General features: G+C 37.8%; 1 protein-coding gene across 1 annotated transcript in view; it reads right to left on the bottom strand.

The window, feature by feature from the left end:
• The window catches only part of LOC123554767 (muscleblind-like protein 3), a 204,864-nt gene extending 180,076 nt beyond the window's left edge, over nt 1-24,788 (bottom strand). Inside the window, exon 1 of the mRNA XM_053547748.1 lies at nt 24,731-24,788. The gene's annotated coding sequence lies outside the window, so the exon portion shown is untranslated. The remainder of the gene's footprint in view (nt 1-24,730) is intronic.
• Between the last annotated feature and the right edge of the window lie 1,249 nt (nt 24,789-26,037).

The following is a 26,037-nucleotide window of genomic DNA, read 5'->3' as shown; positions in this document are numbered from 1 at the left end:
TACCAAAAGCATGGACTGATCCACATGGTCACCAAAAAAATGGATTTATACACATGGTCACCAAAAGCATGGACTAATACACAGTCATGGTCACCAAAAGCATCAACTGAGACACATGATCACCAAAAGCATGGACTGATACACATGGTCACCAAAAACATGGACTGATATACATGGTCACCAAAAGTATGGACTGATACACAGTCATCGTCACCAAAAGCATGGACTGAGACACATGGTCACCAAAAGCATGGACTGACACACATGGTCACCAAAAGCATGGACTAATACACATGGTCACCAAAAACATGAACTGATACACATGGTCACCAAAAACATGGACTTATACACATGGTCACCAAAAGCATGGACTCGTACACATGGTCACCAAAAGCAATTGGACTGATACACAACGATACTAAAAAGAGTTATATACAAACAGCCTACTATTTATATGAAGTCTTTTCTGAATAAAACTCAAAAATAACTTCCTAAATTCATATCAAAGTCACTGAGCACATTAACATGTTGGGAATCAAATAAGAACAAGAGCTGTTACTAATGGTGACAAATGCCCCCGCAGCGTCTTGACCTTTGACTTGGTGACCCAGAAGTCAATTGGAGTCGTGTACTCAATAAGTACTATCAGCTTGTGAAGTTTGAAGGTCCTGGGTGCAGTGGTTCGCGAGTAAAGTGCCTTCATGCAAAAAGTTAACATTGGCCCCTGTGACCTTGACCTTTGACCTGGTAACCCCAAAGTCAGTAGGGGTCCTGTACTCAATAAGTACTACCAGCATGTGAAGTTTAAAGGTCCTGGGTGCAGTGGTTCACGAGTAAAGTGCCTCCATGCAAAAATTTAACATTGGCCCCTGTGACCTTGACCTTTGACCTGGTGACCTCAAAGGCAGTAGGGATTGTGTACTCAATAAGTACTATCAGCATGTTAAGTTTTAAGGTCCTGGGTACAGTGGTTCGCGAGTAAAGTGCCTTCATGCAAAAAGTTAACATTGGTCCCTGTGACCTTGACCTTTGACCTGGTGACCCCAAAGTCAGTAGGGGTCGTGTACTCAATAAGTACTATCAGCAAGTGAAGTTTGAAGGTCCTGGGTGCAGTGGTTCGCGAGTAAAGTGCCTTCATGCAAAAAGTTAACGTTGTGACGAACGAACAAACTAACTAACGGACGGACAGTTGAAAACTAATATGCCTCCCTTCGGGGGCATAAAAATATGAAGCTGTCATTTTACAGAACTGCTGTTGATCGTACAAACAACTGCTGTCGTTCTGCATCATAAAACATCAATAGCCACGTGTTTTTTCAATTTACATTATATCATCTGTAACTTGTAGATGCACTTCTACATGCACACATTTGCCTCAAGGCTTATATTTTACATCAGGAAATAGTAGAAATACAAGCGAAAAACGCATAAACAAATTGCTCAATGTTTGTTTTTTCAAGTGGCTTTGAAGATGTAATTAATGTTATAATCTAGTCATGTTTTCTTCATGGTTGGAAGTTATCATGATGAACACTGAGTGTCAACAATATTAATAACAAAAAGGCGTTCAGCTGTTACAAATTAATCCTGTTCGTTTAAGACTATTTATTTCATACCAAAACATGAGGGCAAAACTGACCTTGAGTCGCTCACATGGAACTGATAATTTTACCTTGAATATATGTATGACATAAAAGGTAACAACTGCATTGAGCTTTCTATTTTAAGCTCTTGCAGCCCCTAAAATCAATCAAGCAGAACCATCTGAACAAATCTGAGAGAGCACCTAAGAGGTCACAAACAAGTAAATAGTTTTCCCTATATATTCTTTATAAAACTGACATTTTTCAAAGAGCTACCAAACATAGCTAGACCCATTTCAGAGAACAAATCTTTACCTCATTTTAAAGAGTTATGATAAAACTGATATAAAATGAAGAGAAACGTAGGGGTCATGTATTTCTCTGGTCACATTTGCTTACTGTAAAATCACATCAAAATCACACTGCTGTGACCTGGGATACTACTCATACTAAAATTGAGTTTCACTTCACCAAATACAACCTTCTCTCCCATTTTTCCTACCAAAATGTCAAAAACACATCCACAATGAAATTTAAACAGAAACTAGCTTTAATTTAGACCTCTGTTGCCATGCCGAGTGAAAAATTAGTGTTCAAATACCTGGCAGCCATTACGCGACTAGACCAGATGGCAGTTAGGCCTAGACAAGGATGCAACAGACTAACTTTGGTGATGCTCCATCAAGCCGATCATGGAAAAAAGTTGTTAAAAGGTTTTTCTAGTTTTAATTCTAGTGGCCCCTAATATCAGTCAAGCTAAATTATTTGAACAGATATAGGAAAGGACCTTAGAAGGATGCTACAGATCAAGTTTGGTGACAATCTATCAAGCAGTTCATGAAAAGAAGTTGTTTCAAGGTTTTCCTTTTTTTAGCTCTTCTGGCACTTAAAGTCAGTCAAGTTTTTGACAATTTACAAGGATGCAGACTAAATTTAGTGATGATCCATCTAGCTGTTCATGAGAAATAGTTGTTCAAACAGTTTTCTGTTTTTAAATTTGGCAATCCCTAAAATCAAGCAAGCAGAACCGTTTGAACAAATTTGAAAGAGGACCTTACAGGGATGCTACAGACCTAGTTTGGTGATGATCCATCTTGCAGGTCATGAAAAGAAGTTTTTTAAAGGTGAAAAGTAAAATTTAATGCCAGATGACAGACACAGACGATAGAAGACAGCACCCTCATCACAATAGCTCACCCTGCACCTCTGGTACAGGGTGAGCTAAATACCCAGTCGAAATTGACGGTTTATTACCATGATAATTCATTGTTTACCATGGTAGTTCATGGTCATGGGACAATTGTTTACCATGGCTGACCATGGTTGTGGTAATTGGCACAACGGTCATGGTCAACAATGGTATCAGACCATGGTCAAAATTCCAGTAATCCCATGGGGCAGGGTCAATTTGACCCCGGGGGTCATGATTTGAAAAAAAATTTGTAGAGGTCCACTAGGCAATGCTACACGTGAAATATCTAAGCTATAGACCTTCAGGTTTATTTTTATTTCTGGTTTTTGAGAAGAAGATTTTTTAAGATTTTCCTACGTAAAATCAAGTGACCCCTGGGGCGGGGTCAATTTTGACCCCGGGGTCATGATTTGAACAAATTTTGTAGAGGTCCACTAGGCAATGCTACACGTGAAATATCTAAGCTCTAGGCCTTCAGGTTTATTTTTATTTCTGGTTTTTGAGAAGAAGATTTTTTAAGATTTTCCTATGTAAAATCAAGTGACCCCTGGGGCAGGGTCAATTTTGACCCCGGGGTCATGATTCGAACAAACTTGGTAGAGGTCCACTAGGCAATGCTTCACACCAAATATCTAAGCTCTAGGGCTTCTGATTTTGGAGAAGATTTTTAAAGTTTTTCATTTTGGTTGACATGGCAACCAGAGTTCTGCATGGAATTCTATTCTTTGAATAATTTTTAAAGAAGACCATCCAAGAAATATCCCTGTGAAGTTTCATCAAGATTGGCCTGTTGGTTTAGGAGGAGATGTTGTTTAAAGGAAAGTGTGGTCGGACGCCGGCCGGACGCTGGACGGTGAGCAATCACAATACCTCACCCTGAGCACTTTGTGCTTAGGTGAGCTAAAAACAAGAAAGTGGGTCAGTAGGTCAAGGTCACAGTCAAGTGACATATTACTTTGGGTCATCAGGTAATTATAATTAAACAGTCTTTATTTGACCCTAGGGGGATAATTTGAACAATCTTGGTAGTGGACCACTAGATGATGCTATATACTACATATCAAAGCCCTAGGCCATGTGCCATGATGTGGTTTTGTACAAGAAGATTTTCAAAGTTTTCCCTATATAAACCATGTGACCCCCGGGGCGGGGCCATATTTGATCCTAGCAGGATAATTTGAACAATCTTGGTAGAGGACCACTAGATGATGCTACATACCAAATATCAAAGCCCTAGGTCATGTGGTTTTGTACAAGAAGATTTTCAAAGTTTTCCCTATATAAGTCTATATAAACCATGTGACCCCAGGGCGGGGCCATATTTGACCCTTGGGGGATAACTTGAAAAATTTTGGTAGAGGACCATTAGATGATGCTACACACCAGATATCAAAGCCCTAGGCCCTGTGGTTTTGGACAAGAAGATTTTTAAAGTTTTTCCTTTCAGTTGCCATGGCAACCAGAGTTCTGCAAGGAATTCAGTTCTTTGAACAATTTTGAAAGGGGGCCACCCAAGGATCATTCCTGTGAAGTTTGGTGTAATTCTGCCAAGTGGTTTTCAAGAAGAAGATTTTTTTAGAAATTGTTGACGTATGACATCAAGCCGTCACAATAGCTCACCTTGTCACTTTGTGACAGGTGAGCTAAAAACAGTTACACATACACAAGTCTAGGAAATCCAATCAGATTGTATCATTTCATTTACAAAAAATAACCAACAAAGTGCATAATAACAAGCCTTTTCTCAATTTCATGAAAATTAGAGCTCTTTTAACAACATATTACCACAAAATTAATGACAGAGTTCGTTTTCAATGAAAACAAATAATATGCTGAAAACTACTTAAATAAATGATACAGATTAAATTTCCATATTCAAATAGGCCTGTTTTTGTGAAGTTCATATAATTAATAACAGGTGAATCATTCCTATCAGTCGGATGAGAAACTATAAAATAAGATCAAACTCCATTTACAGCTTCAAGTAAATTTTCACCCTTTTATTTCATTTATCATTCGCGTGTGATTCTTAAATAAAGGTGTAACAGTGTCATCTTTTGATAAAATTACAATTTCTTCTGTATTATTTCACTTATTTACAAAGTTTAGTTGACAAACAAGTCTCTATAATTACATGACAATTTCCTCATATCCGTAGGACGGCCAGCACATATTTATGCAATCTTGCCAGGCATATATAATTATGTATTGACAACACAGAAAATGACGTCACTCAACCTTCAGCTATTTCCAGAAGTAAAGAAAATGAAAGTATACTGACGAGATAAAGAAACGCCTCATTGAAATTTGGCGTTATTTTTTTTCCTAACGCTTTTAATTGTTGTGAAATGTAGTAAATCTACATGTACTCGATTTCATTCAGCCATTTGTTCACTTCATGTACCTGGTCATGATTTCCTCGTGCAGTCCGTGCATGTAAACCATGTGGTTTGATTGAACGATTTTTGCACATGTACATGTGTAATACGACACACAACCATATTTTCAGCTATTCTCTGAAAAAAACATTAGTTTTCGTAGTGCCGAGGCTGAATTCTGAAGAGAGGGCTCAGGTTTTGGCTATGCTTGAATGTGGGCGAACGCAGGAACAAGTTGCTAGACGTTTTAACGTCTCTCGTTCGACAATTGTGCGTCTTATTCGACGTGTTAGAGACACGGGAACGTCTATCGATAGACCACGTTCAGGTAGACCGCGTGTAACGTCAATACGACAGGATAATTATATACGTCAACGTCATTTAAGTGACAGATTTGTGACGGCGCAATCTACGTCACGTATAGTTGTAGGTAACCGTGGACGTCCAATTAGTCGACATACAGTGAGAAATCGACTCAGAGAACGCGGAATTACAACGCGCTACTGATTTTTCTAATGCAATTTCTCCGACCGGGCTATTAAAATTCAAGATTTAAGCTTAATGCGACAATGAAATGATTTCTTATTGACCATAAATTCTTGTAAAGCATCTAATTTGCGAATGGAATTGTTCTTTTCTAATTTTGAATCACGGTTAACGAAAAATTGTATACCGAGTTTGAATGAGGCGTTTCTTTATCTCGTCAGTGTAGAAATGCTAAACTTGAAAACAAAAGCCGTATTTTAATTCGTAGATAGTCAGGGTCACGCCCAGTGGTCACCCCGTCTAAATGTATGCGTGTGGCCTCCTTTTTGCTATTGGGGAGTCAATTTTCAGCATTTTCTAACAAACTGAAATTACCTGGGCTTTAGTATCACATGTCAGCTTTTCATCTACGAAAAGATATTTGAGCTCGGGGATAAACACAAATCCCACAGGGGTCCGTAACGAACCAAGTGTACACTGAATTTTGAAACTTCATCAAATCACTCAAAAGGTTGTTTTTGATGTTGTCTGAAAGTGTCAGTAATATGCCTCGGATGTAAGATATAACTGTATTTGAGAGCTGCAGACCCTCCCTTTTCAGAAATATTTTCAAAATAAATTTCGTATAATAAATGTTGACTCTACGGAAGCATGGAAGGGCCATCAGACGTTAATAAGTTTTATTACGTTACGGCTGTGGAAAGGATATGAAACAGAAGTGAAAGATTAACTAGCGCTCTAGGTACGACAGTATGCCCAAATGTTTCAAAAATCTTTTACCACCTTTTTTTAGGTGGAGGGAATGAGGGATATTAAGAAATCATATGAGATATATAATAAATAAATTAAGTGTAAGAAACAAAACAAAAGGGTCGTGATCATCCTAGATCACTCATCTGAGTTTCAACACTCAAACTGGCGAGAGTGTGCAACTTTGAAAGAGCATAATCTGCTCAAAGTGTAGAAAGTTCAAACACTGTATGCTTTTTCTTTCAAAAATACATACAGACCAGTGGAGCAGGCTGAGGGTGTTTTGGAAGGTCCCTCTATCAAGGTTACAGAGCTGTGTCGAGTAATTTATGAGAAGAAGTTGTTTAAAGGTATTTCTATACATTTATAGCTCTTGGGGAGGTCCTTTTTGAACAAATTTGAGACCGGACTTTACAATGAAACTACAGACCATGTTTGGTGAAGATCCTTCAAGCCTTTCATGAGAAGAAGTTGTTTAAATGTATTTCTATTTTCAGATCAAGATACCACTAAATGGGGCCGAGAGCAAATTTGGGAGCAGACCTTACAATGATGCTACAGATCATGTTTGATGAAAATTCATCAAACAGTTCACAAGAAGTTGTTCAAATGTATTTCTATTTTAGCTCTAGTGGCCCTTAAAAGGGGCCAAGTTCTCCATTTTGAACAAAAATAAGAGAGGAACTTGTAATAGTATAGAATAATGCTGTAAAGAGACAAAATTTGATGAAGATCCATCAAGTAGTTCATGAAAAAAAGTTGTTTACATGTATTTTTATTTTTAGTTCAAGCAACCCCTTAAAGGCGTTAGGAGCCCCAATTTCATCAAATTTGAGAGGGAATTTTACTTTGATGCTACAGACCAAGTTTAATGAAGATCCATCAAGCAGTTCATGAGAAAAAGGTGTTTAAAGGTATTTCTATTTTTGGCTCTAGCAACCCCTGTAAGAGGCCAAGCACCCCCATTTAAACAAAATTGGAGAGAAACTTTCAATGATGCTACAGACAAAGTCAAGCAGCAGTTCATGAGAAAAATAATTTAAAGGTATTTCTCCTTTTAGCTCTTCTGCCCCCTAAATGGGCCAAATTCCCAAATGTTAACAAATCTGGTAGAGAAATTTTAATGATGCTACAGATCAAGTTTGATGAAGATCCATGAGAAGAATTTGTCTGAAGGTATTTCTATTTTTAATTTTAGCCGCCCCTAGACTAGTCCAAGTTCCCCCATTTGAACAAGGTTGGGAGAGGGCTTTATAATGTCACCACAGACCAAATTTGATGACAATGCATGAAGTGGTACACAAGAAGCAGTTATATATAGCTTCTTCTAAGCAGCCCTTTAAAGGGGCCAAGGGCTCAAATGTGAAGAAATTTGGGAGAGACTTTATCATGATGTTACAGACCAGGTATGATGAAGATCCATAGTGACTGGTACTTTCAGAGGAAATGTCATCTGAAGTGTGGACAAATGGATGGATGATGGACAGTGAGCTCAGGTTAAGCATCTTTTTAATTATTTTCCAGCCATATAATTTCCCTGTTGAGAAATTCATGAACAGTTCATGAATAATCCTTGAACTATCCCAGAACTTTGTTCATGAACAGTTCACGAATAGTTCATGAAAGTTTGTGAACTACAAATGGGACTTTTTACGGCATCAAAAATTCATGAACTGGGTGTGGTGCATCAAGTTCATGAACTGGACTGGTTTGTCAAATTCATGAACTGAATGTGTTCATCAAAGTTCATGAATTGATAGGTTCATGAATTTGATGAACCAGAAATTCACGAACTTGGTGAACAGTTCATGAATAATTCTTGAACTATTCATGAACTATTCATGAACAGTTCATCAACTACAAATGGGACTTTTTGCGGCATCAACTATTCATCAAGTTGATGAACCATAGTTCATGAACCAGGGGTTCATGAACTGAAAGTAACAAGATAAATGGAAAGTTGATGAACCCAGCTGAATTAGATACAGTGATTTTGACAATAGTGATGTTACTATTGCAACTGCCTGATAAAGCCTGTCTGAGAAAAGCAGGTTTTCTCAGGTCAGTGACTTGAGAACACTTTGCACTGTTTAAACCTGTGATTAAATCTAAGGACATCCGATTGTGTCCATTTTGCATTTAAAAATTATTATGCCCTCATACGACACTGAAAAAGGTCTTTAAATTCCAAAATATAAAAAATTGGAAAAAACAACAAATGCTAACCTTGTGTTTTGAAACCACATCTCTGTTTTCCTAAACACGAAAGAGTATCTGAAATTCAGTTGCTGGATGGTCTAATTTACTTTAATCTCAAGATTGACATTCAGATTAGATACTAGCTTTGTTTCAGGGTCGTGAAAACATGTGACATTTTAAAAGGATTTTATATTTTTTAAAATGAACAATTTCTGACAACACCATAATTACTTATTTGATAATCAGTACACTCATGTTCCTTTTAAACCATTCCTTACTGCAGTATGATAAATATTTCCTTCTCATTTGCTGCACAAACTTCTAAAAAATTGCTGAATCACATGTGCAAAAAATTTCCCAGCATGCAACAAAATAATGGAAACTGATCATGTGACATAAATTTAATGTTCATGAACATTCATGAACAGTTCATGAACTTCTTCATTTATTGTAAAAGGAAAACCTAAGTTTTATGTTTAATGACTGAACAGTTCAGAAACTCCTAATTGCCAGGGTTCAAGAACTGGTACTGAACTAGAAAAAGGTTTTGAATTTTTAGTACTTATATTGAATCTTAGATGACTTTTTCTTAAGAACACATCAAGAATGTTTTAAGAATTTAATATTCTTGAACTGCTCATAAAATGTTCATCTTTTTTTTTTACAAGAATTTTTCTTGAATTCTATAGGTATATTGACATTCATGAAAAAGTCTTGATTCATTCTTAAACAAGTTCATGAATATTTCAAGGATTTCTGGTATGAAATGAAAGACATCAATAAATTCACCAACCAAGTATCAGTGTACACCATTATTCTTTTCCAGTGACATTTTCTAAATTGCCAAATAATGATGAAACTTCTGTTAGCTATCCCCAATGTTTAATCAAAATTTTGTACAAATTGCAGACAACATAAAATAAAAAATACATGTAGTAACATTCCTAGTCATATGTATGTTATCAGTAACTCTGGTACTAGCCTTCAGCTGTAAATACTAGAAGCTTTTACAAGTACTAATCCCCAATGATAACGTGATTCCCGCCGAAACGCGAGGACGAGTCTAAGTCATGATAACTGATGAAATAACCATTCATAATGCTTGCACATTACTTGACAAGCAAATATTAGTATTTCTTTCATTTTAAATATCCACTAAGTATATGGCAACATAGCTCAGTTGGGTAAAATGCAGACAATAATTGGGTGTAAGCAGATCGTTTTGTGGGTTCGAATCCTGAGGTTTATTTTCCAGAATTTTTTGTTGTTTTTCCTATTCGTTTTCGTATTCGTTTTCATTTTTACTTCCGTATTTTTGTTTCTTTCTTTGATGGTTTGTTGTCGAGCACGCTTGCGGTGAGCTGATACGGTCGCCACTTTCGGTATATGTGCGTGCGTGCGTCCGTCCGATTTTGTCCGGATCATAACTTTGACATGCATAGACCAATCTTGTTTATATTTCGCATTAATGTTTAACTCAATGAGAAGGCATGTCATGTGCAAACCCATGTTCCTATCTCAAAGGTCAAATTGAAGTCTGTCTGGAGCATTTCTCCTTCATACATAGGATTTTGATGTAACTTGGCATGAATGTTCACCATTATAAGACGGAGTGTCATGCGTAAGAAGCAGGTCCCTAGGTCATAGGTCAAGGTCACACTTAGAGGTCAAAGGTGCTGGTGGGCTCGACATTCTGCCCGTGGAGATACTTGTATTTGTATATATGTCTTCATATAACACAATAGTATGTTCATTATTTGCATTAATCAATATCATCTTTGTTATATAATAAACTATTCTGATCTGCCATGTCGCCTTTAGATACCTGTCTGTCGTGTTGTCACAGAGCTCATGAAGGAATCTTAATTTTTATGCAAAAGTGAAATAAAAATTAAAAAAATAAATAAATGTCGATATTGAGTTTCGAACCCACACGGCAAAGGATCTGTTGAACATGGACTGTATGCTTTACCACTGAGCTAATTCGTAACTGGTATAAAATCTAGAAATATTTAGATTGTAACATGTTAGGAAAATGTTGAATTCCCTATGTTCCATTTTAATCTATTTATAGTCAAGTTTGTAAATATCAAGTTATCGTTGGGGCATAGTAAATGGATCTTGTTTTATGGATTTTATGAATTTCAGACTTGATTGATCAATTCATTAATTTGAAGTTCATGAACATTGTATGAACTTCAGGTTCATGAACCATCAGCATAATTGAAATAAAATCAAATACTGCACTGGAGTTCTGAATGAATTTTAAGTCAATTGTTTGATTACTGAACTATTCGTGAACTTAAAATCATGCACCACAGGTGACATTTTTGAAGAACCAGTTCATGAATAATTCTTGAACTTCAGGTTCACAGACAGTTAGTGAACTTTTTCAGGAATAGTTTCATGAACCATTCATGAACTTTTGGTTTGTGAACAGTTCACAAACTTTTTGAGGAACTTTCATCGCATTGTTCACGAATGGTTCAGGAATGTTCTAAACAGTTTGTGAACAGTTCATGAATGTTCATCAGTTCATGAACTACAGCTCGACAGGGTTGTAGCAGCCATGCAGCATAATGCCAAACTTTATAAGGATGCCTCACTGGAACATCACATCACAGATATGTCATGGTGTCCCACACATGTACAGTCTCATTATGCTGACACCTGGCTCAGACCAGTTCTAGTTTTTTTATTTTGTTTTTTGTTAGGTTTAATGTCGCACTGACACAATTATAGGTCAGCCTATTCCAGTTTCATGTGGTTTGAACCTCTTGCCTCTGTACCAGCTGTTTGACTCTCTTATAAACTTTTCCAGCAAGTGAGTATTACATAGATTTTCCAATAGCACATTTCCAATTTAAATGAGCATTTAGAAGCTTACAATTGAGTTGTGCCATGAGAAAAGCAACACAGTGCGTTTGCGACCAGCATGGATACAGACTAGCCTGCACATCCACTCAGTCTGGTCAGGATCCATGCTGTTCGCCAACAGTTTCTCTACTTCCAATAGGCTTTGAAAGCGAACAGCATGGATTCCACGCTGGTCTGGATCCACGCTGGTCTCAAAACCACTATGTTGGTTTTCTCATGTTGCGCCAGCTTACATTTATTTCAGAAGTTCTTGCCAGCCCTAGAGAAGCTCTAAATTAGGAGTTTTTGTTGGACTAGAAAAAACTCCATTTTAATTCTAACCTTGGCTTTTATAAGATGTGGAGTTTTTAAAGGATTACTTGAAATGAGAATGTTTAAACTCAGGACAACACTATATTAATCTTTACCTTCGTTAATCTAACAAACTTTGGAAAATATCATTCAGGCCTTTTTAACTGTTGTTTGGTTTTTTGAACTTTTTGAAGTATGTCACAATGTGTTCATACCACAGTACCTTCATACTAAAATGAAACCAAAACCAGTTCTCATGTTACCATGCAATTATCTGCAAATAAAAAAAGCAAATGCATGCACAATATTTGAATTTTATGGCAGTATGCCTTGTATAAATTTCTAATTCGACATTTTATTGTTTTCACACTGGATAAATTTTACATTAAGCCTCAACAAAATCTACAATTTCTCAGTGCATAATTCTACAAACGAACATAAAATACACATTAAATATCTGTACAGGCTTGTGCAACTTTTTTTGTCTTCTGTAATATACATTTAAAGGGAGACAACCTCATACTTTAACATTTAATTAAAATCTGACAGATTTGCAAAACTATCATGTTACGGCAACTTTACTATGTTGGCTATAAACATCATTTAAAAAGTTCTAAAGAATGCTAGATTGTGCTCATACACTGTAGTTCTGTGAAAAGTAAGTATAATAGTTTTGTTAACATTAATTTACATATCTACTAACTGCATTCAAATTTCTAAATTGATTATCCATATCTAACCCAACCAACAAAGAAAACTGCAGGTTTGGAGTAGTCAAAACATTTGTTTGTTTTGGGTTTAACACTGTTTTTCAACAGTATTTCAGTTATGTAACAGCGGGCAGTTGACCTAACCAGTATTCCTGGATTCTGTACCTGTACAAACCTCTTCTCCGCAAGTAACTGCCAACTTCCCCACACAAAACAGAGGCGGAGGACAAATGATATCAGACATAATGTCTTTTATCAAATCATCACAACATAGACCACGCCACTTTCTCTTACCTTGGTAATTACTTTCTTATCTTCCTTTTATTTGCACTACATTTTGGATAACACGACAGTCATAAGGGAGTTAATAAGTCATTTTATAGCAAAATTTATTTTCCATAGACAAAAAAAAAAATCAGACAATCTTACCAACCTAAGGCATTGTATGTCTGTTGCTAAATATAACTAAAAGCATTTTATGCACTTACTAATCTACACTGCAATATGTCTCCTTTCTTTAGGCCATATCTTATAAAATTGTTAGAAATACTGTGAAATTATCAATATTCATGGGGGACTAATTTTCATGGGGGACTAAATTTTACGAGGGACTAATTTTCATGGGGAACTAATTTTCAAAGCTTTTATGGTTGCATCAATCCACAAAATTACATGTCAAAAAATTGATTCCAAATTATTTGAAATAAATTAATTAAAAGAACAGACATTTTGGATAAAAGCATGGAATTTAAGGCCAAGCAATTAAACAATTTCACAGTATAGGAGTTCATGGTGAATATGTGGTTTGATGGCCATTGACCTTGAATCACGTGACCCTCATCTCTGTGGGCCAAAGTCTTGCTTCAATCATCATATGATGTCATCAAACTGGCTTGAAAAAGTTTGCTGGTTCTATTGGGTTTTCAGCCATACCAGCTGAAATCTTCTCGAGCTAAACATTTTAAGCGATTCACTATAGACTGCGTCCATTGGAATAACAATGAATTACATATGTACAGTCTTGTGAGATAATATTAAACTTGAATAAACTAATTCAAAAGATAATCTAAATATTTACAATTAGAAAATATAATAACGCTTTATTTGTAGCGGATAACATATTGAGCTAAGCCAATTTACAATATGTTCTACATACATATATACAAATATACATGCAAGACTCAAGCTTTTTTTGCACAAACTTTAATGGTACTCCATACTTGGGCCTAGGTACAAGATGTCTCAATCCGTGTTAAATGAGAGAGTTCAAGAACAACATCTGCACAAATGTTACCTTAATGTCAGTTATAAGTGCAGATATTGTAGCACATAGACACTGTCTCGGTCTGTTTTCCTAGACAATCTTTTCCATTTTTGTCTCTTTAAAAATGACTGTATTGTGCATAAAGAGAACAATTTTACATCTCTTAACTTTTTTCCGCTCGCCTACAGGCGACAGGATGTATGTTGGGAATTTCCCATGAACGCATCAAAAAAGCATGGAAATGAGCTAATGGCTTTGTGTTTTTAGCCAAGGTGAAAGTCAGCAACCAAGTCATATTGATCTGTCCGTCTAAATTCAACTAAAACAAGTCTATGTAGAATACTGGAAAAATCAATGAGAAACATTCATAACAAACAGCTCAGCAATATCACACTGGCACAAACCGTGCAACATTGGCACAAACCGTGCAACATTGGCACAAACCGTGCAACATTGGCACAAACCGTGCAACATTGGCACAAACCGTGCAACATTGGCACAAACCGTGCAAACCGTGCAACAAATAGATTGAGCCCAAGTCAAACTAAAATTAGAGTATTATCCCCAACATGTTTTCAGTACCCCAACTGTTTGATTTTCACTGAATATGCAAATTAAGCATGTCTCCCTGGACCAATGAAAACTCGCCTTATCATCTATGGAAAAAACACTCGGGAAAGCCAGTAAAAAATCACATGTTATGTCTGGGTTGATTAGTAAGAACACAAATTACATGGCCTAGGTCGAAACACAAAAACCTCATGACGTGTCATAAAATGACACAACAATAAACCTTTATTAACGACATTGACAATTTGAGGCCCGTCTGCTATCGTAACATTAAAGTGCACCAGAATATTGTACTGCATAGAAAATCAAGGCTTTATTGTAAAGACAACTGAAGAAGTGGGCTTCAAATACCCTGGGTGAAATCCTAACAGTAAATATCACAGTTTTAAGCACGCCTGCACAGGGCGGGCACTAAAGCATGTACGTATAAGTACCACTGTGTTTTTTTAATATACCAAACTAACGTCTTTAATGTAAACGTTCTGTTTATCTTATTTAAAGATATTTCTTATTTTCAGACGAGTACTCACCAACTCAAGTATACTTAGCCAGGACAGTGGACTCTATACCATTACTGACCTGATCACTCTTCAAAGCAGATAATAAGCAATGCCAAGACATTAAAATTTCAAAGGTGCAGACATAAAGACCCACCACAGAATAACTGTATTCTGTGGTAATTATACATGACTTGCACTTAAAAACTGAGAAAATACAGGTATTTAGTTACAAATTGATAGTGCAATATATTAGGCCAAGACAATGTGTTTAATAAATGTCCAAACATTCTACTGAATTAATGTAGCAGTAATGCACAGCACTTGAGGTGAATGACACTATTTCTACAGTCTAAGATAACTACTTATCTATATCTTTAAAACTTTACTGAAAAGACATTGAATGAATCAGTGTGAAATCAGGAAGAGCCTATAGTGTATCACAGTCCTGTCATCTACTATAGTTGCATTATATCAGATTTCTGTATTATCAGATGGATTTTCATGGAGTTTATGTTGGTTGGGGGAGTAGATCACTAGGCTGTGGTGGGTCTTTAAGGACCAAAATACTATATAAATACCATCTTCATAGAACAATACAGTTCTTCATACCATTACAATTAAAAGAGCTGATTGTATATATTCTGACCTACCATTTTTTGTGGGTTTTTTTTTTGTATTAAAACAACTGTACTATCTGCTTAGTGAGCCTAGCACAAAATATCAGCTTAGTGAGCCTAGCACAAAGTCAAGACTGCAAGATGGATCCATGAACATTTTCACTAAATACATAACTGGAGCTGAACTACAGTTTACTTCAATAGGGAGAGCGCAGATCTACGGATCTCGGGGTCGTGAGTTCCATCCCCAAGCGGGGCGTATGTTCTCCGTGGCGATTTGATAGAAGACATTGTGTCCAACATCATTTGTCCTCCACCTCTGTTTCATGTGGGAAAGTTGGCGGTTATTTGCAGAGAACAGGTTTATACTGGAACAAAATCCAGGAACACCAGTTAGGTTAACTGCCCACCATTACATAACTGAAATACTGTTGAAAAACAGCGTTAAACCCAACAGCTTACTTTTCTCCCACCACTTACCACTTAGACACTCTAAAATGCCACAAACTATGGGCAACAACTTCTGTTAAGATCACTGAACCATAACATTCCAAAGATGTACACAACTAGGCAAGGCTCTGATTGCTCTTGTAGAATTTGGTGGAATTACTATCATTGGTATAGCAGAAGCAGCATAAACATAATAGAATTTGATAAATCAAGGGTCATAACTGCGCTGAAAAATCAATGAATTGGAACATGCCAATAATATGTACAATAAGCCTTGGCACTGATCACTCATGTAGGTTTAGTGGAAATCCACATCATAAGAGAAGTGGCCAAAAAATCATAAAATTTGGTGAACCAAGAGCCATAACTCAGCTGAAGATCAACAAACGGAACATGGCAACGATATATGCACAAGTAGGCTTGGCAATGATCACTTTTGTGAAGTTTGATGTTCTTCCTCCTGGTGCTATCGGAGCAGTTGTGTGGACAAGGTAAAATATAACAAATCAAGGGCCATAACTGCACTGAAATTCACTGAATCAGAAAATGCCCAAAATATGCACAATGAGGCTTGATCACTCTGATGGAAATCCGCTCAGTAATATAAGAGAAGTGGCCAAAACATCATAACATTTGACAAATCTTGGGCCATAACTGCTGAAAATCACAAAACTGGATAATGCGGACCATATTATGCACAACAATCACTTTTGTGAAGTTAGCTAGGTATAAATCTATTTGGTGGTGTCAGAGGAGTTGCACAGACAAACTTTGTGCCAGACAGAGGAATGTACTGACACTCCTCGCTCAGACAGATGGACAGCACTAAATCAATATGTCTCCCCCACTTCATATGAGAAACAACAAAATGTTTTTCTTATTGGTGAAATGATAACAGGTGGTGCACTGCAAGTAATTAAAATCATTTTCATGTGGAACTTTTAAAATCACTTGACCTTTTAGATAAAGGTAAAATTGCATTCATCCAGTTAGCTAAGTAGTATAATATTTTAGGGAACTGGGTGCAAATTTGCATTAAGCACTAAGATAAGATGCAATTAGGACTAATTAATGAAAATAAAGATGGTAAAACCTGAACAAAGAACTCTTGCTAATGCTAAACTCTATGAAGCATTACGATCAACCAGGGAAAATTCCCATTCAATCTTTCAAATGCTACAGCATGTGGTTAAAGAAACTACAGATAAAATCCTTGTATCATGAAACTTTTAAATGGCTTAATATTATTTGAAATTTGTACACTTAAAATGAGTATAACACAATTTAACATCACTTAACAATATTCCAGATTCCATATCAGTACTGGCTTACTTATTCTCCATAAGTATGAAACAAACAACTACTTTGGATCTTCTGTCTCCTATCAATTCCTTAAAATATGCCTCTTCCAAAGATTGAACCTGCCACCTTTATGTTGGCAGTTTTCTTCACTACCTACTGTCAGGGTTCGAATTTGAGCTCGCATACTCGCGAAATGCGAGTGCAAATTTCAAACTGCGAGGTGAGATTTCAGACACCAGCATTTTTTTGCGAGTGAAAATTTTTGGCCGAATAATGTGCATTTCTAACGGTCGTCTCGATCTTACACTGTTCTTTCTTTAACAACTCGCGGTCATTGCAGCGCATTGTCATTTGCAGAACGAATTTCGGAGCACTCTTTCATCTTTCGTCGTAAACGGAAGTTTACACTCGATACATGTCCCGTACGCATGTCTTTTCAACTGTGACAAGTACCTGCGCTAATTTTGATGACGATTACCGCATCCGGTGGGTTTTTTGGTAATCTATAATAAGTTACTATTTACATAGCGCAGATATGATTGGCTTGACTCGTCACATGGATGTTTGTGTTAATGTTGTAATAAAGTGACAAGTCGCGGAAAATGCAAGTTGTTTTTTCATTTAGCAAGTTAAAAAAAATACCACTTGCGAAAAAATGCAAGTAGAAAATCTGGCTAAATTCGAACCCTGACTGTGCGAAGCTCAGGCTGAAATAACAAAAGATGCAACACTCCCCTTAATAAGTGAGCTGGAATGCGTGCAGATGAAACACTTCAAAGTAGGCAATATATGTTCATAGACTTCTGTAAATGGCCCGAACATTCACAGATGAAACACTTGCTACCATACTAAGCAACAATAGGAAGCATACCCTACTGTGGTTAGTGGGCATGAATGTTCACAGATGAGGCAAACCCTATTATGCTCAGTGGGCACGAATGTCTACAAAAGAAAACCTACTGTGTTGTGAGGGAATGACTATAAACAAAACAGTCCCTACCATACTAAGAGGGAATGTCAAAAGATTAAACACTCCCTACTACACCTAGTGGGAATGTCAACAGATGAAACACTCCCTACTGTACTGAACTGGAATGTCAACAAATGAAACACTTTCTACCGTACTGAGCGAAAATGTCACAGATGAAACACTCACTACTGTACTGAGCGTAAATGTCAACAAATGAAACTCCCTACTGTACTGAGCGGAAATGTCCACAGATGAAACACTCCCTACTGTACTGAGCGTAAATGTCCACAGATTAAACAATCCCTACTGAATGGAGCATAAATGTCACAGATGAAACACTCCCTACTTAACTGAGCGTAAATTTCCACAGAGGATACACTTCCTACAGTACTGAGCAGGAATGTCCGCAGATGAAACACTCCCTAATGTACTGAGCAAGAATTTCCACAGATGAAACAATTACTACCATACTGAGTGGGAATGTCCTCAGATGAAACACTCCCTACTCAACTGAGCGTAAATGTTCACAGATGAAACACTCCCTACAGTACTGAGCGGAATGTCCACAGACGAAACACTCCCTACTGTACTGAGCAGGAATGTCCACAGATGAAACAATCACTACAGTACTGAGCGAGAATGTCAACAAATGAAACACTCCCTACTCACTGAACGTAAATGTCCACAGATGAAACACTCCCTATCATACTAAGCGTGAATGTGAACAAATGAAACACTCCCTATCGTACTAAGCGTGAATGTCAACAATAAACACTCCCTTGTACTGAGCGGAATGTCCACAGATGAAACACTCCCAATACTGAGCTGAATGTCAACAAATGAACCCTACTTCCGTACTGAGCAGGAATGTCACAGATGAAACACTCCCTACCGTGCTGAGCAGTACATTCACAGATGAAAAAATCCCTACCATACTGAGCGTGAATGTAAACAAATGAAACCCTACTTACCGTACTGAGCAGGAATGTCACAGATGAAACACTCCCTACCGCGCTGATGCGTACATGTCACAGATGAAACAATCCCTACTGTACTGAGCATGAATGACCAAAGATGAAACATCCCTACTGTACTGAGCAGGAATGTCACAGATGAAACACTCCCTACTCAACTGAAGTGAAATGTCAACAATAAACACTCCTCCTACGTACTGAAGCATGAATGTCAACAAATAAAACACTCCTACTGTACTGAAGCGGAATGTCCACAGATGAAACACTCCACCTTACGACTGAATGTCAACAAATGAAACCTACTTACCCTACTGAGCAGGAATGTCACAGATGAAACACTCCTACGTGCTGAGCGTACATTCACAGATGAAAAATCCCTACCATACTGAGCGTGAATGTCAACAAATGAAACCCTACTTACCGTACTGAGCAGGAATGTCACAGATGAAACACTCCCTACCGCGCTGAGCGTAATGTCCACAGATGAAACAATCCCTACTGTACTGAGCATGAATGACCAAGATGAAACAGTCCCTACTGTACTGAGCAGGAATGTCCCACAGATGAAACACTCCCTACTGTACTGAGCGTGAATGTCAACAAATTAAACACTCCCTACCATACTGAGCATGACTGACCACAATGAAACACTCCCTACTGTACTGAGCGGAATGTCAACAGATGAAACACTCCCTACCTACTGAGCCTAATGCCACAATGGAACACTCCCTACTGTACTGAGCGGTAATGTCCACAATGAAACACTCATACTGTACTGAACAGGAATGTCCACAGATGAAACACACCCTACCATACTGGCATGAATCCAACAAATGAAACCCTACTTACCGTACTGAGCAGGAATGTCCACAGATGAAACACTCCCTACTGCGCTGAGCGTAATGTTCACAGATGAAACAATCCTACCGTACAGAGCATGAATGCTACAGATGAAACAGTCCCTACTGTACTGAGCGGGAATGTTCACAGATGAAACACTCCCTACTGTACTGAGCATGAATGTCAACAAATTTAAACACTCCCTACCATACTGACATGACTGACCACAAATGAAACACTCCCTACTGTACTGAGCAGGAATGTCAACAGATGAAACACTCCCTACCATACTGACAGATGAAACACTCCCTACTGTACTGAGTGTACATGTCCACAAATGAAACACTCCCTACTGTACTGAGCGTAAATGACCACAGATGAAACACTCCCTACTGTACTGAGCGTAAATGTCCACAGATGAAACACTCCCTACCATACTGAGCAAGAATGTCAACAGATGAAACACTCCCTACTCAACTGAAAGTAAATGTCCACAGATAAAACACTCCCTATCGTACTAAGCGTGAATGTCAACAAATAAAACACTCCGTCTTGTACTGAACAGGAATGTCCACAGATGAAACACTCCCAACCTTACTGAGCGTGAATGTCAACAAATGAAACCCTACTTACCCTACTGAGCAGGAATGTCACAGATGAAACACTCCCTACCGTGCTGAGCGTACATTCACAGATGAAAAATCCCAACCTTACTGAGCGTGAATGTCAACAAATGAAACCCTACTTACCCTACTGAGCAGGAATGTCACAGATGAAACACTCCCTACCGTGCTGAGCGTACATTCACAGATGAAAAAATCCCTACCATACTGAGCGTGAATGTCAACAAATGAAACCCTACTTACCGTACTGAGCAGGAATGTCACAGATGAAACACTCCCTACCGCGCTGAGCGTACATGTCCACAGATGAAACAATCCCTACTGTACTGAGCATGAATGACCAAAGATGAAACAGTCCCTACTGTACTGAGCAGGAATGCCCACAGATGAAACACTCCCTACTGAACTGAGCGTGAATGTCAACAAATTAAACACTCCCTACCATACTGAGCATGACTGACCACAAATGAAACACTCCCTACTGTACTGAGCGGGAATGTCAACAGATGAAACACTCCCTACCGTACTGAGCCTGAATGACCACAAATGGAACACTCCCTACTGTACTGAGCGGTAATGTCCACACATGAAACACTCAGTACTGTACTGAACAGGAATGTCCACAGATGAAACACACCCTACCATACTGGGCATGAATACCAACAAATGAAACCCTACTTACCGTACTGAGCAGGAATGTCACAGATGAAACACTCCCTACCGCGCTGAGCGTAAATGTTCACAGATGAAACAATCCCTACCGTACAGAGCATGAATGACTACAGATGAAACAGTCCCTACTGTACTGAGCGGGAATGTTCACAGATGAAACACTCCCTACTGTACTGAGCATGAATGTCAACAAATTAAACACTCCCTACCATACTGAGCATGACTGACCACAAATGAAACACTCCCTACTGTACTGAGCAGGAATGTCAACAGATGAAACACTCCCTACCATACTGACAGATGAAACACTCCCTACTGTACTGAGTGTACATGTCCACAAATGAAACACTCCCTACTGTACTGAGCGTAAATGACCACAGATGAAACACTCCCTACTGTACTGAGCGTAAATGTCCACAGATGAAACAATCCCTACCATACTGAGCATGAATGACCACAGATGAAACACTCCCTACGGTACTGAGTGTAAATGATCACAGATGAAACACTCCCTACTGAACTGAGCGTAAATGTCACAGATGAAACACTCCCTACCATACTGAGCGCAAATGTCCACAGATGAAACAATCCCTACCATACTGAGCATGAATGACCACAGACGAAACACTCCCTACTTAACTGAGCGTAAATGACCACAGATGAAACACTTCCTACTGTACTGAGCCTAAATGTCACAGATGAAACACTCCCTACAATATTGAGCGCAAATGTCCACAGAGGAAACAATCCCTACCATACTGAGCATGAATGACCACAGACGAAACACTCCCTACTTAACTGAGCGTAAATGACCACAGATGAAACACTTTCTACTGTACTGAGCGTAAAGGTCAACAAATGAAACACTCACTACTGTACTGAGCATAAATGTCCACAGATGAAACAATCCCTACCATAGTGAGCATGAATGACCACAGATGAAACACTCCCTACTGTACTGAGCATGAATGACCACAAATGAAACACTCCCTACTGTACTGAGCAGGAATGTCACAGATGAAACAGTTGCTACTGTACTGAGCGTAAATGTCAACAAATGCAACATCCCTACTGTACTGAGCATGAATGACCACAGATGAAACACTCCCTACTGTACTGAGCAGGAATGTCACAGATGAAACACTCCCTACCGTACTGAGCGTAAATGTCCACAGATGAAATAATCCCTACTGTACTGAGCAGGAATGCCCACAGATGAAACACTCCCTACTGTACTGAGTAGGAATGTCCACACATGAAACACTCCCTATCGTACTGAGCATGAATGTCAACAATTGAAACATGTACTCCCTACCGTACTGAGCGTGAATGACCACAGATGATTTATTTATTTGGGTTTTACGGCGCACCAACACAGTATAGGTGATCTGGCGCCAAACAGGACTACAAATTTTGGTTTCACATCTCATTTACATCGAAATAAAAACATGAGGTATGGAATCAAAATTTGTATACCTGCTGGAATCACAGAATTACAGCAAAACCAGGTGTTAAGACCCTATTAGTCGCCTCTTACGATCATGCAAGGGTAAGGAAAAGGTTCTAATTCTTTTCATACACAGATTGTCCCAGAACCACAGACCATAGATGAAACATTCCCTACTGTACTAAGTGAAACTGTCCACAGATGAAACACATGCTAAAGATCTAAGTGAGTCAGAAGGACCATAATGGTAACAATCCCTTTTTTGCTAAATGGGTCTGCAGGATCACAAATGAAACACGTGCTACTATGCTTAGTTGGTGTAAAATACCTCAGAAAACAAACTGTCCAATGTGGTGCTAATAGGAAGAGAATGACAACAGCAGCTGAAACAATCATGTGATGTTAATTTGTTGGATGACATAATTCCTGGATAGAGAATTTCTTCCTTTTTGCATAACTGCAATGTCTGGCACTTATTAGAAAATACAGCAGTATTTATTGGAATTAACAGATAATTATTAAATGCAGCAGCATTTAATAATTGTAAATAACAATCTGCAAAATTACAGCTTAACAAGATGGTAACGTGATTGTCTGATGGATTCATTAGGTAATTGTGTTTACTATAAGTCTGGGAACAATGGTTGTTTATATGATTGGTTGCAGTCCGCTCTTTTTTGAGGAAATCTTCCATTGCATTTGTATGACAAGCTGTTTTTTCTTTGTAATAGTTTAACACCACTTGGAATGAACAGAAAGTTATTCAGCTGGTTGCATGGACCAGTGGGCCGGTTCAAGCCCAGTCCTGAAATACTATATGGAGGGGCACAAGTCCTGAGAGACCTCTCCAACCATTAAAGTGCCTTTGGGTCTCTATGACATAAAACCCAACAAAATAATGTACCAGTCCTAATGAGTAAATGTCTCAAACACAGATATCTTTGCTCTCCGAATTCAGTTACACAACCAACAAAGCTCCAACAGGAGTGAGGGAACAATAACAGACTATTACAAGTTAGTTGCATAATTTTGGATCACCCGATATACTTAGGATATCTTACTGACCAATACTTGACTGCAACTTTAGTACGAGTCCTCACATGTGAGATTTCAAGGTCATTTCATTTCTCCCTTTCACACTAGATCTTTCTAAGTTGTCAGAAAATATACCTACCCAGGGGCCATTACTCAAGACTGATTGGGACTATCCAGTTGGTTACTGAAATTGTCACAGTCAGAGATATTACGCCCATTAACAGTGTGATCAAATTTTAGTGAACACTGGATAAGAGCTATTTAAGTTAGCGAGCAGACACTGTCAATGTTTGCAATGTTGAGTAATTCAAGGGCCATAACTCTAGAGATACTGATCCGAGCTGGCTGGTTAGTGTACTTGACCTAGATTTATAGAGATACACCCTCTGTATAAGTTATATTTAGTTCTGAAAAAAAATTACTGTAGTTATCAAGCGGACACTGTCCATTTTGGCAATTTTGATCCATTCAAAGTGCTGGTCAGCACCCTCTGGTTGTCAAACTTGGCCTAGATTTTATAATAATAAATCTTCTGTATAAGTACTGTTGACAGCAAAGAAAAATTCACTGTTTATCAGGATGACACAGTCAATTTTGGCAACTTTGACCAATTCAAGGGCCATAATTCTGGAGATACTGTATTCACACTTAGCCTATATTTTGTGTAAGTTTAGTTTAGTTCTGATATAAAATACTCCAACTGCTACACCATCCGTTCGCCCATGAAAACATCATACACCCTGTTTTTCAAAACCGGCATATAAAAAAGCTGACTGGGTAAATAAATTTGTTTCTATCAAATTGTGAAAAGTGCCATAATCATAATTATGCACAACTACATTATGCCTATCTAAAGAATATAAAATTTTCGTATGGGCATGATAGTTAAAAATATTTGTGATATATAAACCAATTAGGTGACACAGAAACACTGAACAAACTTATGACATTTTTAAAGGAATATTTACAATTTACACTTTAGTTCATATAATCCACTAACCTGTATTGTTACCATGCACTCTGTAATTCCAGTCAAGACCCATTACTCTGTCAAAATTCTGCAAGTAGAAAATAGTAAGTGTATACTGACAAACTTTCAATGAAATAAGCTTATTATCCCATCAGCAGCGGATCTTTAAAAGTTAGAATTTCTGAGTTGATGTTTAAGTTCGTCTGTATCAAAATTTGCATACATTCAAAGTTTTTCTTTATCTTTTAACTTAAGTTTTCTCAACATCTATGCATAATTTTAAGTGGATTTCTATATCTCTGCATAACTTTCTGTATGTCTGCATAGTTTTTAAAATTCAGTTTTGGATCTTAGCATACTTACAATGTTAAAGAGATTCAAATGACAAAGTAAAACAAGAGGGCCCTGAGGGCCGGTCAGTAGGTCACATTCCACATGACACAGATTCGAACTTGACCTAAAGATCATCAAGGTTAACATTCTGACCAAGTTTTGAAGATACAGTCATAAATGTGGCCTCTAGAGTGTTAACAAGCTTTTCCTTTGATTTGACCTGGTGACCTAGTTTTTGACTTCACCTGACCCAAATTTGAACTTTACCTACAGATAATCAAGATTAACATTCTGACCAAGCTTCATGAAGATAAAGTCATAAATGTGGCCTCTAGAGTTTTAACTAGCTTTTCCTCTGATTTGACCTGGTGACCTAGTTTTTGACCCCACCTGACCCAGATTTCAACTTGACCTAAAGATCATCAAGGTTAACATTCTGACCAAGTTTCATTAAGATATAGTCATAAATGTGGCATCTTGAGTGTTAACAAGCTTCACGTTTGATTTGACCTGGTTACCTAGTTTCTGACTCCACTTGACCTAGACTTTAACTTGACCTATAAATCATCAAGATTAACATTCTGACCAAGTTTCATAGAGATATTATCATAAATGTGGCCTCAAGAATGTGAACAAGCTTTACATTTGATTTGACCTTGTGACCTAGTTTTTGACCTCAACAAGATTATCATTCTGACCAAGTTTCATGAAGATACAGTCATAAATGTGGCCTCTAGAGTGTTAACAAGCTTTTCTTTTGTTTTGACCTGGTGACCTAGTTTTTGACCCCAGATGACCCAATATCGAACTCGTCCAAGATTTTATTGAGAGTAACATTCTGACCAAGTTTCATTAAGATTGGGCCAAAATTGTGACCTCTATAGTGTTAACAGTCAAATTGTTGAAGACGGACAGTCGGCGGACACAAGGCGATCACAAAAGCTCACCTTTGAGCACTTCGTGATCAGGTGAGCTAAAAAACTGTGTTCCCTCAATGCCAAATT

This window comes from Mercenaria mercenaria, chromosome 7 (assembly GCF_021730395.1).
Source record: "Mercenaria mercenaria strain notata chromosome 7, MADL_Memer_1, whole genome shotgun sequence".
NCBI classification, from domain to species: domain Eukaryota; kingdom Metazoa; phylum Mollusca; class Bivalvia; order Venerida; family Veneridae; genus Mercenaria; species Mercenaria mercenaria.
This window is presented reverse-complemented; position numbering and strand designations above follow the sequence as displayed.